General features: G+C 26.6%; 1 long non-coding RNA gene across 1 annotated transcript; it reads left to right on the forward strand.

Moving 5' to 3' along the window:
- Positions 1 to 79: 79 nt before the first annotated feature.
- LOC111041040 lies at positions 80 to 1,028 on the forward strand. The gene is made up of 3 exons (XR_002605268.1): positions 80 to 272; positions 577 to 694; positions 857 to 1,028. It is a non-coding gene; the product is annotated as an uncharacterized LOC111041040 (long non-coding RNA).
- The last annotated feature ends 19,872 nt before the right edge of the window (positions 1,029 to 20,900 follow it).

Below are 20,900 nucleotides of genomic sequence, written 5' to 3' on the forward strand. Positions count from 1 at the left end.
ATTATAATCGGTATGACTATAATTTAATGCTTTTAAATTTAATTAGCTTACAATATTAATTGAGCAGAGGTTCTTTTTACAATGCGATTCATTTTGTAAATTTTTTTAATTTTGGTAATCTATAACATACTAATGACAGTTTTTTTTGGTTGTTTTTTAATTGATGATAGCCATGTTTGAGATAACTTTTATTACTACAGTATTGTCATGACAAATCACTCCGTAACTCAATATATCTTGAATTCTCCATCGTGCTGCAGGGAATCCTCGAAGTAATAATCATGAGAATTCTTTATGTTTAAATAATAAAACGCATTTTGTATTAATTTTCGTCGTATTAATATATAATATTATAAAAACATTTGTACATCGTAATCACTAATAAATTATAATTTACATCTCAGGTTACCATTAACTCTTAGTGTAATTGTTAGTGATAGTGCCTTTCAAAATTGTAACTGTTTATTTGTTCAGAAAATCTGAGATGATACATTTGTTGGAATTCACCAAAACATTACTTTAAATTTACTTGTTATGAACTTACTATTTATAAAATTAATTTTTTTATGTTCAAAGATCACTTACATGCCCACATTGCGGTACATTGGTATTAAAAAATACACTGCTCAAACTAAAAAATGATCCTAGCGCTCGAGTAACATTGGACAACTGTTGAAGAAATAAAAACGCTGAAGTAAATATTTTTAATTTATTAATATTTGAATTCACATACATCTATGTAAGAAAAATGTAATCATAGTATTATATTTTCTTTTGCATTCAACAATTCAATCACCAAACAACAACTAAACTATTTATTTTTGATTCATGGTATTTACCAAACAATTTCATTTAGGATGCGTAGTCTTATTTGTCGAAGACCAAATTCGCCATGACAATTTTAATGTGTGTATTAATACAATAATATCCAAGGATAATATTATTAAACATGGTGGATCAGTTGAACAGAATCATTGTTTATCAGTGTTACACATGTAGTTTGCACCACACAAAAAGATAAATCAGTCGAATAAGTAAAAACAATATTTATTTTTATGTAAATATATACCTAATAGTTTATAAATTAATTTCTTTTTTACCTATACTTTTTTCAGGGTATAAATGATGGTAAAAGATGTGTGACTGATTACTGGCTCATGGGAATCTTTGTTAAAAATAGTATGATATGGTGACTTGGTTAGATGCTCATTTTTCCATACAGAACAGGTAAAAAAAATAGATATACATATTATATACCTAATATTCTAATAGTATAAATGTTGTAGTAAAAACTCTAACTAAAATTTTCTTAATTAAAACAATTGGTGTGTAAGAATTTTCAGTTTTGTAGTAAAATAAATATGTTTTTATCTGGATGCACAGTAAAATGTTTTTTCCAATGTTTTTGTTGTCACGGTGACCTAACCTTGCAGTGGGCACTAAATATTTTTTAAACACTCGTAGGTGCGTGGTGCAGCGCACTATCAAGCGCCAGATGTATCTATAGTGCATCAATCAATTTTTTTATTTATTTCAATTTTATAACTATAATTAAATAAGTAAAATAGGCTTTATAATAATAATCACCATAATTATAGTAAAATATAAATTATGTATGAAGCAGGGGCGAATTCCCCCCCCCCCCCCATTTGGCTGTAATAATAAATTTAATATTTTGCGTTATCCTATGTTAATGTATTGTAATATTATTCAGTCACTAATCGTCGTATTTTATTTTAATAACACATATTTATAAATGGTTGACAACAATATTATGACCGATAATTCAATAAAAGCATTCTGAATTCATCTTAAGAAAAAAAAATATTCATTAAAATTAATAATCAATTATTCCATATTTATTATATATATATATATATATATATAAATATATACTTGTATTTACCAGTAGCTAAATAGTAAATATATTTAGATATTTATAATCCACCCCTCCCGTTAATGTAGGCTGTATCCGCTCCTGGTATGAAGTACCTATAACAATTCCCAAAAGGTAATACATTTATTAACAAAAAAAAATAGTCTTTACACTTGAATTATAAATTAATACTAAAATACTAAATGTATTATGTATTTCAAATAATTTTTAAAAAAAGACAGATTTCCTGTTTATAATTTATAATTCAGTATAAAGTTAAAATTATATGAAAGATATTATTTGATAGATCAATGATTACACAATTTTTAATCATTTTTTATGGACTGTCGTGCAGTTGTAAATAACTTAACTAATAATCTAATAGCTGGGAAAAATATTGTGATTTATTAAAAATGCTCACTGGCACTTAAAATGAAGGTAGATGAAAGTAATTACCTTATGGCTTATACACAATATTTATCTCCATAATACTATCAAAAATGTACGATGAATGGCGCTCAAAAGTGCGCAACATGCCTATCGCAGGGTTAAGTAGGGTACTGTTTTTTTTTAATTGAGTGTACCTACTAAAACTATTTCTTCTTAAAATCAAATTTATAATAAATACTATTTATTTATATTTTCTTGACTTATTTTATAGATTATCATAACCCCTATCATAACTTTATGAATTTTATTCATAAATAAAAAAATATACACTTGCCCATGTTTACAATTCTTTCATCCCATATTTGAGAATAGATTTGGGTAGAAAAATCAGTGTGATTGCGATAAAATAAGTCCTTAAAAAATTGATTTTATTTATTCTTAATATAATGATATTTTTATATTGATCAGTTATTCTTAATTTGAATTAAGTTATTTATAGTAAATCAAAGGGAAAATAATAAATATTTAAAGAATGTTGATTATGGCTGATAACCATTTATTATAATAGTGAATCGAGCATAAAATGTATTTTATTTTTTTATGAACACATTACACGGACATCTGTTGTCATGTCTTAAAAGTTTGGAACATAGCAAATTTTAAGCTCAGTAGATCAAGTTTAGCTCTGTTAGTTAAAAAATTTGAGTGAAAATACCTCTTATGAAATTTAACGGTAAGATTATTGTCTGGGGTATCTCATGGGCTATTTATTATATTTTAATTTTAAAGCGAGTCATGAATATTGTAATTGAATATGTACCAACAATTTACAATTTTAAATAATCGAAAATTATAATGTGGGTAGAAGAAATACTATTGAAGTATTGAATGTGTATGTAATAGAATTCAACAAAGTTTTGTTATGTCCCCATCATTAAAAACAAATAATAAACTTGCCATTACTATACAAGATTAAGATATAGGTTTAACAATTTACTCTACTCTAAATAACAGAATACCATGCAGCAACATTGTATTAATTTAATATTGTAATACATTCAAATAATGAAAAATATATTATTAATTTTTCTGTACTTAAGTTAATTAAGTAGATGCTAACCCTTAGTCATTTGAATTACATTATCGTAATATCTAGGGCTCGGAAGTTGAGGCATTTTGCATTTTTTTTTGGAACTTTTTAGACGATGCTCTCCTGGCCACAATTGTGTGTGTCATTAGCATGTGAATCTGAAAAACTAAATTTTATTTTGCATTTTTATGCATTTTTTGGCTTTTTTCCTATTAAGTCATTTTTCGACATTTTTAGTCATTTTTATTGATATCACACTAGTTCACTTCTTATCGTTTCTTGTCTATGCCGATAACTTAAAACTTGGAAATTACCACGGACTAAGATTAGTACCTATCCGATTTTATCTCGTCGATTACATTTTGTCGTTGTCGTGTTTCCTAATAATCGATTAGTATCCGATTTTATCTGACCGATTACAGTCGTCGCATCGTTTTCGTGTTATAGTAAATTATATTGTATCTACATTTTATTATTTTTTCGTAATATTTTCGAAATGCCGAAAATTAATACGTCCGGTTAGTGCTCGTCTGCGTGCATTTGTGTCGGACTTCGGCGACGATATTTTTTTTTCCGATGGCACAGTTCTTTACTGTAAAGTATGTGAGGTAAAGGTGACCTCAGAAAAAAAATTCACTATTGAACAACACATTTCCCGTATAAAACATAAAAATGGGATAGAGCGCAAACATTTAAAATAAAGTCAAAGTTTTCTTACTACGTCGTCAAAAAAATCTACTTTTAATTACGATTTATGTCAAGCTCTTCTATCAGCCAATATTCCTCTACATAAAATATCAAATGAATTATTCCGTACATTTTTGGAAAAATACAAAAATACACGCACAAAAGTATTCCTGACGAATCAACTCTAGGGAAAACCTATGTTGCTGAATGTTACGAAGACTGTATTAACAAAATAAGAGGCTATTGCGAAAATCAAATGCTATGGGTTTCTACAGACAAAACCACGGATTCAGTAGGATGTAGGACGATATGTGGCAAACGTAATTATCGGTACATTGGAAGTCGGAAACCTGGGAAAAATATTTTTGCTCCATTCAGCAATTTTAGAAAAAGCTCACCATACTTCTATCGTCAAATTATTAGATACATATTTACCCAAGGAATAAAGCATGACAATATTTTGTTGTTCTTAAGTGATGCCGCTCCCTATATGATGAAAGCTGGCAGAGGTATAAAAATCCTGTATTCCAAAATTGAACACGTAAGTTGTTCGGCCCATGGATTACATAGAGTTGCGGAAGAGATTCGAAAACACTTCCCAAAAGTAGATCAATTAATATCGAACACCAAAAAAATATTTTTGAAATGTCCATCACGTGTTCAATATTTCTAGGAAATGGCACCTAATATTTCTCTACCACCACAACCAGTATCGACAAGATGGGGTATATGGTTAAAAGTTGCTACTTAATTTTATGAACATTTTGAAATAGTAAAAACTATTATTATGGGTCTAAATAAAGATGATTCTACATTAATTGAAAAAGCACAGGATCTTATGAGCGATGATAATGTAAAACATAATTTAATTTACATTAACGCAAACTTTGGAACTCTACCCGATTCTATTCCCTAGTTAGAAACTTCTGGACTCAGGCTTTATGATTTGATACAAATTGTACAAGATATTGTTATTAAATAAATTAAATTTGATGTTATTAAGGTCATCAACTTCTGAGCCCTAATAATATCTTATATTTTTTTCATTTTATTAACTTTTATCTTTTAATAAGAAAATATCACGAAAGCTGTTATTTACACATTATTTATGAAATAAAAAATTACTTCTTAAGAGTACATATTGAATTTCAAACTTACATAGTTACATCTTACAGGATTGTTAATGCTAATTTTTGAGGACTCCTTTCTAGTACCTATACTAGATAAAATATTTACAGAAAAATAATTGTTATTGTAAGACCATAGAAATCATTTTTAATTATTTTGATAATAATTTAGAAAACACAAATAATTAAATTGTTTTTATTATTATTTTTTAGTATAGGATATTCACAATGTCAACACTTTCAATAATTTGCAATTGTTAATTTTGGTATGAAGGAACATCAAATAATTAAATCAATGATTGAACTATAGTTGGTTTTAGTCTTGTTACAGAAGTTTCGTCTGGAATTGATATTGTAGTTTGCCGTAAGTAAGACATTATCAATAAATATTAATATTCTTAATAATCATAATTTTATATTATTAAACAGTAAAACTCGTTTTTAACAATAATATATACATAAATATATTTAATATACGTATTGACTCGGCTTCATGTATACTGTAACATTTTGTATTTTTCATTTTTGAATATTGAAAATTTAAATCTTATTTAAATTTTTATTCAAAGTTTAAATATAGCATATTTGTAAAAATGATTTTTAGAAAACTTGGTATTTTAAAAACTCTTATCTAAATCACGGATATATGGCAATTTTTTTTTAAGAAACACAATTTTTGAAAAGTTTTAACTTAAAAAAAAGATTTAGATTTTAACAAGTACTATTTAAAAATAAACATAAAGTTTTTTAAAAAATCTTAAACTTTTCGATTTTAAAATATTTAGTTAAGTGTGGATCTTAATTTTAATTATAAAAAATGATGAGATTTCTTTGACGTGCACCTTCTACGCACAATACACAGCCCACCCTCGCTCTTTCTAGTGAGTACAATATTGTGTTTTGAACAGCATAAACCCAGGGTTGCAAACGTTGAGAGATTTGTTCAACATATTTTGAATTTGAGACAGTGCTGCAGGCAATCCTTGAGGTAATCTTAATAATTCTTTATATTTAAACAATAAACCACATTTTTCATTAATTGTTGTTGTATAATTGTATAATATTCTTGTATATCATAATAATTTATGAATAATAATATAAAACTGAGGTAACCATCGACCGTTAGTATAACTGTTAGCGACAGTGCATTTCAAAATTGTGGCTACAGTTTATTGTGTTTATACCAACAATTGATGATAACTGCACATTTGCAACAGTTATAAGGTTTGATTTTAAGTCATAAATACCAGGATCGTATTTTTATTTTATAGAATAAGTAAATATAATTTAAACACATAATATTTAGATATTATCATACTTTCAGTTTTGTATATATTTTAATATTGTATCAACAGCTACATTAAGGACCAATCATTCTGGTCGTAGCACATACATTTTTGCTCGTAACATACAAACCATGTTCAGTAAAAAATTTGGTTACTCTTAATAATTATTTATATTATAATAATAAACAGTATTTTTTTATTGTTTTTTGTTGTATTAATTTATAATATTGTAAAAACATTTGTATATCATAAAAACTAATAAATAATAATATACAGCTGAAGTAACCATGGACTGTTAGTATAACTGTAAGCGACTGTGCATTTCAAAATTGTAGTTACAGTTTATACTAACGATTGATGGTAACTACACATTTGCAACAGTTAAAATATTTGATTTAAGTCATAAATACAGAGATCGTATTTTTATTTTACATAATACGAATATGCGATATTTAAATGGTTAATAAATTGTTATGCAAACCCAAATTCATTTTTTAAACTTGTACATTATAATAATATTATTGAATTGGATACATTTTGTTATTATTTAACTACAAAATATGGTGTCAGTTATGTACTGACTTTTGAAAATCATATAATATATTTAGAATAACCAAATAAAACAGATATTATTCAAATTTTAGTTTTGAATATATTTTAATATTGTATAATATATAGGCATCAACAGCTGCATTAATGAGCCATCATTCGGGTGGCATAAACTTTTTTTACTAGTTACATACAAATCATATTCAGTAATAGGGTTTTGCCACTCTTATGATGCATCATGTTAGCAACGGATTGGTAAAAATTAATCTATAATTTTTTCCTTTTGAAAATGTGTGTTGGATTCAAGGTATTCACTACCCGTTACCCTGGGTATTTTGTGAATACTTAAATGCATTTACATTGTATAATTAATTATTTTTTCCAGAAAAATGTTTATTTGTTCAGCAATCTGAGATAATACATTTATTGGAAGTCACCATAATTACTTATGCCACATAGTGTGAACATGTCTTTTAATATCAATGGCCTATGTAATTATTAAAAATGTAAAATAAAATATTACTTTAAATATACTTGTCATGAACTTACTGCTTCTAAAATTAATTTTTTTATGTTCGAAGATCACTTACTTGTGCACGTTGCGGTACATTGGTATTAAACAATTCTCTGCTCAAACTAAAAGATGATCTTAAAGCTCCCGTCAAATGGGAAGGAAAAACCAATGAAGAAATAAATACACCGAAGTAAATAATTTTAATTATTAATATTTTAATATTACTCACTTACATTTTTATAAGGAAAATGTAATTACAAATAAAGAATATTTTATCATCCTTCAATTAATTTTGAATCAAATAGAAAATATTAAGATAATTAATACATCCATCCTGTTATTTAATTAATAATTAATAATTTTATCCACAAATAGTCATTGTTCTAATTTTTAATATAGAATAAAAAAGAAAAACAATGTTTTTCCTTAGTTAAGTCAAACTAAATTAAAATTTCCTGAATTTTCAAATTGTTGGTGTTCAATATCGAGTAATAGGTAATTTAAATTATAAAAAGATACATTTTTATTTATACTTCAATTAAATTTTTAATTACAAAAACTAATTTATTTCTTATATGATATTTACAGATTTTTAATTGTAAGATACCACTTAAAAAGTTTGAAATAAAAAGAAAAACGCAATTCAAGCTGAATTTATTGTCTTATAACTCAACTAAAACATACAAAGAGTTCATTAGACTTATGCAATAGATCTGTTAATATTTTTAAAAATGAAGCTGAAAATCAAAGAAAGAATAATCCTAAAATTTCTGAAGAACTGGAATTAATGACTGTGTAAGTAATCCTAACATAATATTATGCAATTTTTTTTAGTATAACTTCTAAGATACTTTAACCAGGTTTTTAATTGTTTTTAGAAAATACAATGCATCAGAAAGATTTTATGCATCTTATTATTTACTTTTGCATTCAACACTTTTTTCAATAAAATACCAACTTTACAATTTACAATCTTCAAATTCATCATATATTGAGTAATGTATTTTATTTAAAATAGATAAGTTTATTTTATTTATTAATTTAATTATATTTTTATATTGATTAGTTATTCTTAATTTGAATTAAGTTATTTATAGTAAATTAAATCGAAAACAATAAATGTTTAAAGAATGCTGATTATGGTCGATAACCATTTATTATAATAGTAAATCAAACATAAAGTGTATTTTATTTTATTAAGAAGACGTTTCACGGACATATTTTGTCATCATCTTAAAAGTGGGAAACATATTTAACAAATTTTACGTTTAGTAGATCAAGTTTAGCTGTGAATGCCTGTGCTAGTTTGAAATATTGAGTGATTTGACCTCTTATACAATTTAAAGGTAAGATTTCGATTATTATCTGAGGCATCTCATGGGGTTTTTTAATATATTTTAATGTTAAGGTAAGTTATGAGTATTTTAACATGTAGAAAACATTTTACAATTTTAAAATACTCATCACGAAATTGAAATAGTATGATGGAAAGCCCATAAGATGCAATAGATAATAATGTTCCCTTAACATTTCATAAGAATTCAATTTAATCTAATATTTAAACTAACGGAGCTAAACGTGATCTACTGAGCGTAAAATTTGCAATGTTACGCACTTGTAAGACAGAAACAACAAATGTCCATGTAAAAATTACTTTTTAAGAGTATAATATTGTACAGACATAGTTACATCTTACATCTTACAGGATTCTTAGTGCTAATTTTTGAGCACTCCTACCCAGTGTTGGGTAAATTACTTTTAAAAAGTAATGGAATTACGTTACTCGTTACTTTAAATATTTTTATTTAAATTACATTTGCGTTACCTAAAAATATTTTTATCACGTTACGTTTCTTTTTCATTAATAAAGTAGTGCGTTACAAATAATGTTACTTTTTTCTATCTCTGATAATAGTTATCATTTTTTATTTTAACCATATTAAATTCATATTATATACAATCATAGATCTAGTAATAATAGACCTATTATGTATAAATTACAAAATAATATTATACAAATGTACAATCATCTAATCTATTAGGTAACTAGGTATATGGTTTAAACTCAAACTACACATGTCTATAATACTAGTAATAAGGAATGTTAGTACCAATGTTATTCGTATTCATATAATATGTTATATATTTAGTATTATTACAATTTACATTTTGGTTAGGTAGTATATATTATGTGTATATATATATATATATATATATGTATACTTTAATATAGTATTAATTGTAAATGGTGACTGCAGTCCAGTAAGGTATTAATATCGATGTAGGTAGGTATATCAGTTTAAATGTCTATATAGGTAGACAGGAAGTATAGTAGTAAATCATAATTAATTTTAATTCAATTTTATTTTTAAGTCAAACTCTTTTCTTTCTGCTAATGAAGTAATAACATTAATTCCTGGAATGTTTAATAATATTGTTAACTATTATCGGAGTCGATGAAATCAAAAATAAATTAAATTGATTCTCGATATTTTATAGGCTTGTTTTTGTAATACTTTTAAAACTATTATTTTAATAAATAATGTGGAAAATAACGCTCTAGTGCGTTACTTCATAGAAATTACTTTTAAAAAGTAATTGCATTACAATTACATTACTTTAATTAAAATGTAATGCAATTACTGCTGCGTTCGTTACTGAAAAAGTAATTGGGTTACAGTAATTTGTAATTTGCTTTACGTTATTACCCAACACTGCTCCTACCTAGTACACATACTAAATAAAATATTTACAGAAAAATAATTATTATTACAAATTATAATTATTTTATTTTGAGAATAATTTAGAAAACACAAATAATTAAATTGGTTTTATTATTATTTTTTAGTACAGGATATTTACAATGTCAAAATTTTCAATTTTCAATTATTAATTTTGGTATGTCAAAGGAACGTCAAATAATTAAATCAATGATTGAACTATAGATGTTTTTAATCATGTTACAGAAGTTTCCTTAAGTAAGACATTGTCAATAAATATTAATATACTTAATAATCATAATATATTATTATACAGTAAGACTTTTTTTATCAATAATTTATATATTTAATATATTTATTGACTCATAAGCTTCATGTATACTATAACATTTTATATTTTGAATTTTGAATACTGAAAATTTAAATTTGATTTATATTTTGATTGAATGTTTAACATAGCATATTTGTAAAAATGATTTTTAGAAAATTTGTAATTTTAAAAACTCGTATCTAAGTCAAGAGGTTAAGTCATGTTTATATTGCATCTTAAATAAAATTAAAAACGCTATCGGCGAAACAATGCATTTTATCGGCTGCCGAAAATAGATATAATAGACGATTCACCAGAGTCTACAGGGGAGGGGACATGGCCCCTCCCCCCCTTGGATCCGCGCCTGTCTACACATAGGTACTTATTATTGTCACCATAGTCGTAGTTTACCTGTCGTTTCGTATCGTATTTACTCTTATAATGTCTTCAAAGATTTGTTTAAGTTCAGGCCTATGATGTATAGCCTATGATATTTTTTATTATTGGCTGGAAAATGTTACAACCTTAATCGTGCGGAATATTATAACTCTATATTACGGAATTTTCATTTTTATTTAGTTGTATGGAAACCTGCCTAAAACGGAAATTTTTATTGGTCCCTTGCAATTCCACACAAGACAGGTTTTACCGTGTATACTATATTATAAAAAAATTTGGATTTTTTAACACTCAACATCTTCTTTACCTATCAATTAAAATGTTTGTGTATTAAAAAACAATTATTTTATAATTCTAATCATGTACTTACTTGCGTTACACTGAATTATCAAATGTTTTTTTATGTTCTCAACTTTGAAAGACCTTCTATTATTTGTTAGTAAAGTTTTATAGGAATAATGATCTTTCTACATTGACCAATGTGATGGGACTATGGGAGCATAATTTATAATTATTACTCAACAACTTTTGCCTTTCAAAAAAATAGATTCCCAAACGGTTCTTGTCAAAAAAGGTTATACAAACTGTTAAATTCCCAAAAAGCTCCGGTTTTCAACTACCTGAATTCCTTCCCGCTTCATACAGACTTAGGACTGTATAAAAAGAGGTGTGCGAGCAACTACTTGTAATATATAATTTATTTATTTACTGAAATTATGTTCAATATTTCGATATTTTTTATATATTCAATATGTGAGATTATTTCGGTATCTAATCAAACAGCTGGTTAGTGGATGTCCCTCTGCTGTATATTAGGTGTCAAGAAAGTCGCTGTAATGGATGGTCTTATATTAGAATTCAATGATATGATATCATTGCATACAAAAAACAATCTTAAGTGGAAACAGTTTATCAGTCTAGGATATTTTATATAGTTATTACTTATTAATTATTATTAGTTCAGTAGAGAGTGAGTTGAATTAATATTCTTCATCATATTATTTATAAATTATCAGTGATGCTGGAAAAATATTAAATAAACTCATTTAAAATTGGTCTTTTATTGGTACCGAAATACAACAAAATGACTAAAATCGTTTTTCAGGGGTACCCAGTGAAATCGCCGTGCAAAACGATAGTTTCCGTCAGCAGGTTTCTGGTGTAGCGTCATCATCATCCCTTCTCAATAAAATGAACTTCTACACTCAATGCACAGCCCACCCACGCTCTTTCTATTGAGTACAATATTGCGTTTTGAACAGTACAAACCCAGGGTTGCAAGCGTTGAGAGATTTGTTCAACATATTTTGAATTTGCGACAGTGCTGCAGGCAATCCTTGAGGTAATCTTAATAATTCTTTATATTTAAACAATAAACCTCATTTTTCATTAATTATTGTTGTATAATTGTATAATATTCTTATATATCATAATAATTTATAAATAATAATATAAAACTGAGGTAACCATCAACCGTTAGTATAACTGTTAGCGACAGTGCATTTCAAAATTGTGGCTACGGTTTATACTAACGATTGAGGGTAACTACGAGTTTTGTAACAGTTATATGGTTTGATTTTAAGTTGTAAATACCGCATTTGTATTTTTAATCTACACAATAAGATTAATTTAAACACATAATATATAGATATTATAAACTTTTAGTTTTGTATAAATTTTAATATTTTTAATATTTATATTAAACAATTTTGCTCGTAACATACAAATCATGTTCAGTGTTTATTATTCTTAATATTTTTTTATACCATAATATCATACCTCATTGTTTATTAATCGTCATTGTATTCATATATAATATTATAAAAACATTTATATATCATAATACCTAATAAATAATAATATAAAGTTGAGGTTACCATCGACCGTTAGTATAACTGTTAGCGACAGTGCATTTCAAAATTGTAGCTACAGTTTATACTTCCGATTGATGATAACTGCAAATTTTGCAACAGTTATATTGTTTGATTTTAAGTCAAAAATACCACAATTGTATTTTTAATGTACACAATAAGAATAAACAATTTAAACACATAATATATAGATACTAGATAGTATTAAACATTTTAGTTTTGTATGTATATTAATAATGTATACCTAATATATAGGCATCTATAGCTACATTAAGGAGCAACCATTTGGGTAGCATAAACATTTTTGCTTGTAACATACAAATCATAGTCAGTAAATAATGTTTGCTAGGTACTCTTAATAATTATTCATATAATCATAATAAACTGTATTTTTACTAATTTTAATTTAATTTTTGTATAATGCAAAAACTAATAAATAATAATATACGGCTGCAGAGGAGACTTCCAACTGTTAGTATAACTCTTAGTGACAGTGCATTTAAAAATTGTGTCTAGGGGTTATACTACCGATTGATGGTCACTGCAACAAGTGCAACAGTTATATTATTTGATTTTACTTCATAATCACCACAATTGTATTTTTATTTTACATAATATGGATATGCAATTTAAATGTATATTAAATTGTTACTCAATTTATTTTTTAAACTTGTACATTATAATGATATTCTTGAATTAGAAACTTTTTATCATTATATACCGACCAAATATAGTGTCAGTTATAAACTCTATATATTAAATAATTTATTATAAATAACTAAATAATATGTATATCATTTAATATTTAGTTTTGTAAACTTTTCATTATTGTATAATTTATAGGCAAGAAGAGTAATATTAATGAGAAATCATTTGTACAGCTTAAACATTTCAAAATACTAGACATTATAAAAATTTACTGTTTGTGAAAAATTCCTTCAAATATACATAGTTGACTTCAGCCTTTTTGTGGAAATCTAAAGACGCTATGTATTTAATAAGGAAATTCATAAAAATTTGTCAATTGGTTTCTCAATTTCTCATAGTATACAAACATTAGGCAGTATTATAATAAGTATAATATTTTATGGTATTTATATTTTTTTCTTTTTTGTAGTATACTTTTGTGTGCTGTAATATTTACAATTTTTCCTTGTCATTAAATATTGAATACAGTTATGTATAATAATCTTCATAGGTACTGATATTTTCTTAACATTTTTAACATTATTAATTATTTTGTCATACATCAGGGTAACTTTTTCACTGCGTGAGTGTTGTATTTGAAAATCACACGGTTGAATTAGTTCCCATAATGTTTGATGAAAAAAACCGTCAAACCAATTATCTTTTATTAATTAAAATGTTATGTACATACTATGTATTAAGGGATCATTTAGCGTAACAGCTGTATTATATATAATTTATTTTAATTGTTGTAACTAATAAAACGTATTATTGTGTTTTAATTAATTCGGAACTTTATTATTGTGTACACTTTATGTATTATTATTTCGGAGTTGTTTTTGCTAATATTATGTATAATTTGAAAAATATATTAGGTTAAATAAATATAATATGTAAATATATTGTAAATATTGGTAGGTAAAGCATTATCATAATTCATAATGTATACTTATTTCTTTTTCATAGGTAATTAATATTTTTTTAACTGCAACTAACAAAATATTTTATTTAGGTGATTATTTTGTCATTTAACACTCAATATTTAAAAAGTACACATTTTTATGAAAAAAAATATTTTTCATGGTGTCTAGTAATTAAAAAAAATTGGATTTTGGTTGTATTCTAGTTAATTAATAACGGATGATTAGTTTAGTAGTTTGTTTCGAAAATTATACTTTGCAACATTCTTGCAATCTTGCAGTTGATAATTTTATATTTAACGTTTTTAGACCTAAGTTCTCAAACAATTAAGATAATTTGATAGTTTTTGCATGAACATCTCTCATATTTATTTTATAGAAACTTGAAACATTAATTTTATAAATAACATTTAACTGTCAAATCATTGTGACATTTTATTATTTTTTTTAATTCATCTTTTTATTTAAACTTGAATTTTAATTAATTAAAATTAATGCTTTTGGATTAAGTTTTACCTATCTATATATTAAAATTCATAAAAAATGTTTAAAGTCGAAGACTTATGAATGAAAACGTGTCACAAACAATACTTTCTACTAGGTTAAACTTCGTACAATTCACATAGTTTTAACTATGGTGGGGGAGAAGCCGGGGATTGATCTTCGGGTGTAAAATTTTTGTGGGTCTTTATTAAGTGTTTGGTATTAGAAGTTAAGAAAATATTTTTACTTCTCATAATTTGTTTATAATATGGCGATGTCCACTGTTGAAGGAATAAAAAACAAACAACAAAATTATACATGGCGTAAAATAATTAATCGTCATTCTATTATTAGAGCGCGTAGCTGCTCGATCGCCGTACGAGACGGCCGACAGTACGTACTATTATTATGGATTATAAAAACACACTAATTATACAAATCAAATATAAACGTATATTATCAATTATGAATTTAAATATAATGAATATGAACATTATCATCGACGCTTCGTATTCTGCCATTGCCCATTTGTCATTTGGAAGCTCGGTCGACCGTCTGAACGCACGGAGTAGCTAGGTTTAGACAAATAGACAATATCATTCCAGTTAACGGTAAGATTAAGAATATATCTGTATATGTATGTTAAGTATACTGGTATACACAGTAATTATTAAGATTCTGAGTGAGTGTGAAGCTAAGCATATTTATTGATGCTGTGTTTTCGTTTAAATGTCCGATGCGTACACAATAACTTTTATAAGATTATCATCAACCTACGATGTACCTATTATATCTGTATATTAGAAATTATATTATATTTTATAATTAATATGTATTATAATATTTACCAAGATGGTTGCACACTTGTTCATGATTAAAAAAAAGATTTGGTTTTAGATATTTTCTTTTTCTTTTATAAATTGTTGAGTTAAATTAAATTTCGTATCGGCATAAATTGTGTACCTTTATCAGAATAGAAGGTTTTATACTTCACTATAAAAATCTATTATAATTGAGGGCGCATAGAAGCATAACAGCAAAAGTGTTTTTATAGAGGACACTGGACAAGTAATATAAGTTATGATTATTTTTCAACATTTTTTTGCTTATCAAATCCCCTCTAAGAAAAATAATTAACTCAATTTTTATATATAAATTCTTGCATTTTAAACCATTAACCTAATAACCGTTGCTTAAGTTTTTATGTGGGTTAAGAGTTTAAGACACCCATATTTAAAAAAAAATTATCCTCATGCTATTACAAGTGGGTTAGCCCGACTCATTGAAAATTTGTTAATCACTTTAGTCTGAATCTTTTTTTTATAGTACAAACTTGGTTGCACTACAGTCCGCAGAATAGATTAACTATAATATTATATTATTGTCTTCTGGAAGTAATTTTTTGTTACACTTATCAACTGAAATTGATGAAAAAATTAAATTATGCCTAATTATTTTTTAAATAAAGGTATATTTTGTAGATGGTAAATATATACAAATATAACACATAACTTTTTAATGTTTATTATTGCAGACTGAAGTTAGACAAAAATAAATAGTTTCCATTTAAATACCTTATTTCTATAGACATATATTATATAACTACTTAAATTTTCGAATGTAGTATAGAAATTTTAATTCAATAAAATTAGTAAAATTATATTATGTTCTGAATATTACAGAAAGGCTGCAACTTTAAGTAATTGCCAAACGCCTATTTTTTTTAAAATAATATTAATTTTTTTTATCTAAGAATTATTTGAATGAACAATTTAAAAAATTTTCCTATTTTAAATTTGATTTTTTTAATAGTTAAATAGAAAGAGACTCTCTCTAATATACTTTAATAGTATTAAAAAAATGAGAATACTGAATAACTCTAATATAGTTTAATTATTGTAACATAAGCAATACGATTTTTATAGTTTGAAGCACCTAACTAATAATATGAGTAAGAACTAGCTTTGATATTTTTAACTTTGTTAGTTAACATTATTATGTATTTAAAAGTCAATAAGTATGTAGTATGTTCGTAATTTTAGTTCCAGTTATTAGAAAACAGTTGTAGGGAATGATATATTTTCTGTCTTGGTCTATATGATTGGGAGTAATTTGAATATTTTCCTCGGGCGTAAAAAATCTTGTTCCGCCTCTGACAATTCACCAATAACATACTAGTGTAGGTACAATTAGGTATAAAATATACTTGAGGCATGCATAAAAAACAATATACCCATTCTATGCATGTATATGTTACCGGCAATATGGATAATTCGGTATTTTTTAAAATACCTAGGCATTATATAAAATTGCAAAAATCACTCGGAAATATAAATAATACGAGCTTTGCTTATAGGTATTATGTATAATACTCAACGTGGAGTAGGAAATATGATAGTAATTAATAATAAACAAAACTGGGTATCGCCTATTACCAACGACTTTACTTATAGTTTATCGTAAATGCGCGTACCGTGTCCGTGTGTGCACGATTTGAGGCAATAAAGATTAAAATTCTGAAGTTCTGAAGCAGTAATACGCCAGAAGTCAGTTCGCAGTATGTCAGGAGAAGCTATTACAAATTTACGAAGTTCCAACAGAGACACAGAAGTAGCGTTACGAACAGTCGCGAAGGAACGGTCTACAGGAACTGGCCAATGATTTTTTAAATGTGTTTGTTAGACCAAGTGTCAAAATAAAAAGTGCATTTGCCTTAAAAATAATGTTTTGTGCACTTCAAAATGCCATTTTTCTATAACAGTATAGGTACATAATGCCTAGGCATTTTTCAAAATACCCGAATTATCCATATTGCCGGTGATATATTATGCATAATATCTAACACATGTTCATAACAAGCCCATAGGCAGGTAATAAAAAGGTCAGTTGTATAAATCCACCTACATTGTTGTTCAGGCATGCATCGCGGGAAATATGGATTACGTAGGATTTCGTTTAAACTTTCTAAAAAACTGTAAACTGTTAACTACGAAATTACGAAAAAATACATATTTTTAAACTATCAAAAATCATCTGAAAATTACAACTTTGTCCCCCCCCCCTCTCCCCACCAACCAAGTCTCTGTAACCACCCCCGCACAACTGCAGTATTACAATAAAATCAGTATCTAGATTGAAACTTTACAATGTAAATAGGTACAATATTGGTTTATATTTCTGGTAATCTTGAATACCTACGTTTTTTAACACTTTTTTTTATACATAGGTATATTATACACTATACTAGTATGTATACGTCTCCCTGCGCTATATAATGTGTATACCACTGTAATGTGATATATTATCTTCCCGTTGTAACTGTGAACTGAAAACTTTCCTTATTTATAATAATGTTAACGGCGAGTTCCGATGTGCGAAAGCACAATATTTTATTGCAGTTTCTGAGGGTATACAGCGGAGTACCTACCCATGTGGATACGGTGTGTAAAACTCCCGTTTTTTGGATTTCTATAACAAAATTATACGACAGCATATTACAATACAATAATAAATATAGTGTATATGTGCTACGCACACACGGTACATATAGTGGTGTAATTGAGAATATTTTATGGGGGGGATTGAAATAAATTTGTATAGCAAACTCGTGGAGGCCTTTGCCTCCCACAACCCCTTTTCTACATTTGGTATAATTTAATAACTCAACACATGGCATTAGCATTAGCATTCGAAAAGCTTACGTTATTTTTTTCTTCGTCTGATAGCAAATCATGTCTAATAAATAAAGCAATGTCATTTTTACGTGCATCAAAATTATCACTCTAAAAAATTACGAAGCAGAACATAATTTATTAATAATAATGCAGTGTTAACAGTCAAGGTACAGGTATAATACCATAGAACAAAACTGTACCTTATTTGTTACTTGGACAGTTTGAGTAATACATCATCAGATTTCTCTATGTTTTCCTTAATTAATAAACAAGAAAATGTATAGGTAAAATCGAATTAAATCTTTTTTAAATTATTGTTAGGCATTATTAATTGTTATTATTATAAATTATTAAATTCTATTTTTTAGTAGACTCATTAATTTTTTTATAATAGGTAATTAATATGATATAATATTTATTGAATAAATACTGCAGCGACTGCAGTTAAATTGTCAATACATTTTTAACTGGTGGTTATTTAATTTTGCTTATTTTTGATGCGAGTTGTAATGTTAATTATAATAAGTGTACAAAATACGTCATGCATATTTTATACGATTTAAAAAAAACATATAATTTCGGGCTTAATAATGTGTAGTATTTTGAATAATTTAAAATTGTAATACTTACGTCAAGTCCGGGCTTCTTTAAAAAAAAAAAATCAAAAGAGTAGGTATTATTAGTTGCCGGTAATTTTCTTTTTTTTGCTCCATTTTGCTTTTAGGTTATGAAAATTAAATCAATTTTCCTGACACTGTGGCTATGTGAGAATCGAGAATGTCACAGTATGTATAGTGCAGTGCGTAATCGCGATAATCAATGTAGACACTAAGATACTTAGTGTCAGCGCGCGTTCGTAGTATTATTATTCGTTTTACGAAATGTAAATCTTGAAGTTACATTTTTATTATTACATTTTAATTTTTGGAACAGTGGTTTTACCCATCATCGAAATTACTTACCATCTATAATAATGCATGTAGTGTGTAGGAAGTAGGTACTGTAATTAGGTACAGGTGTGGCAGGGCACCCAAGTGTTTATTTAATAAATAAGAATTAAAATGAAACAGACCATAATATATTTTTTTAAATCATACTCATCGTTTACCGAGTAAATATTTATGATCCGTACTAACACAACTAAATATTTTATTTTATTTTTTAGTTTAATAATAATTATTAATTTATAAGTTTGTTTCTGAACTATTTGTGGGTATACGGCAGTATAAAAATACAGCTCATTGGGGGGGGATCTATCCCCCATACCCCCCCCGTAATTACGCCCCTGGGTACATATAGTAGTTAGGTCCGCAGGGATAATAATAAACCGTAGACACGTCACACGTATTTATGTGTTAAAAAAAAAATATATACATATTATGTTTCGTATGTTTTTCTTGGGTTTACGAGCACTTTGTTTCACATCCTATCAACATGTATAGTGTCGGTAATAGTGTTCAAAAGGCCAGCGTTTATAATACAATTTATAAAAACAACTACTTTTTGCTGGGGGGGGAGGCAATGTGCCTCTCGCGTTCCACCTGCATTGTCGTTTAGGCATGCATTGCGAGGAATACACTAACTGAACTGTGTAGGATTTCGTGGACACTTTCTAAAAAACTGTAAATTGTCGACAACAAAATATTATGGAAACAGACATACTATCAACAATTATCGGATAAAAATTATTACTTGGTATACAATTTAGAGCACTGTTGTTATTTGGGTAATTCTATAACAAAATTATACGACTGCAGATATTACAATACAATAATAAACATTGCGTATATTGCACACACATGATATGTATATAGAATTTTGGTCCGTGCTGGTAATAATAATGAACTGTATAGACACGTCATATTTATGTGTTAAAAAATAAAAATCAGAGGGTATAGTATAGTGGTTTCATACCAAGAATAATGTAACGCATAATATTTTCGTCTAACATTTATTATTTCATCAGAATTTAAAACCGTATAAAATTTGCCATCTAAGCATTTTGGAATATTAACATTTTGGTTATCCATGTTTTTAATAACAGATATATAGATATTAAATTAATATTTACAAATATTAAAACAATGCACAAAATATAATTTTTTCGTCACTTTGTCAATCTACACAAACACCGCACAGATGCATAATACGCACGAGACAGACAGAGAATATGAACGAACAGTCGTCAGTCGGCGACCGGTGATCAACGAAGTCTTATCGCTGATATAATATTATCGCCAGACACCAAAGTTACTTTAATCTAATATATTATTATCTAACATATTATTACTAATTGGGCAATTGGGAAAATTGTTTT

This window comes from Myzus persicae, unplaced genomic scaffold (genome assembly GCF_001856785.1).
Source record: "Myzus persicae strain clone G006 unplaced genomic scaffold, MPER_G0061.0, whole genome shotgun sequence".
Lineage (NCBI taxonomy): Eukaryota > Metazoa > Arthropoda > Insecta > Hemiptera > Aphididae > Myzus > Myzus persicae.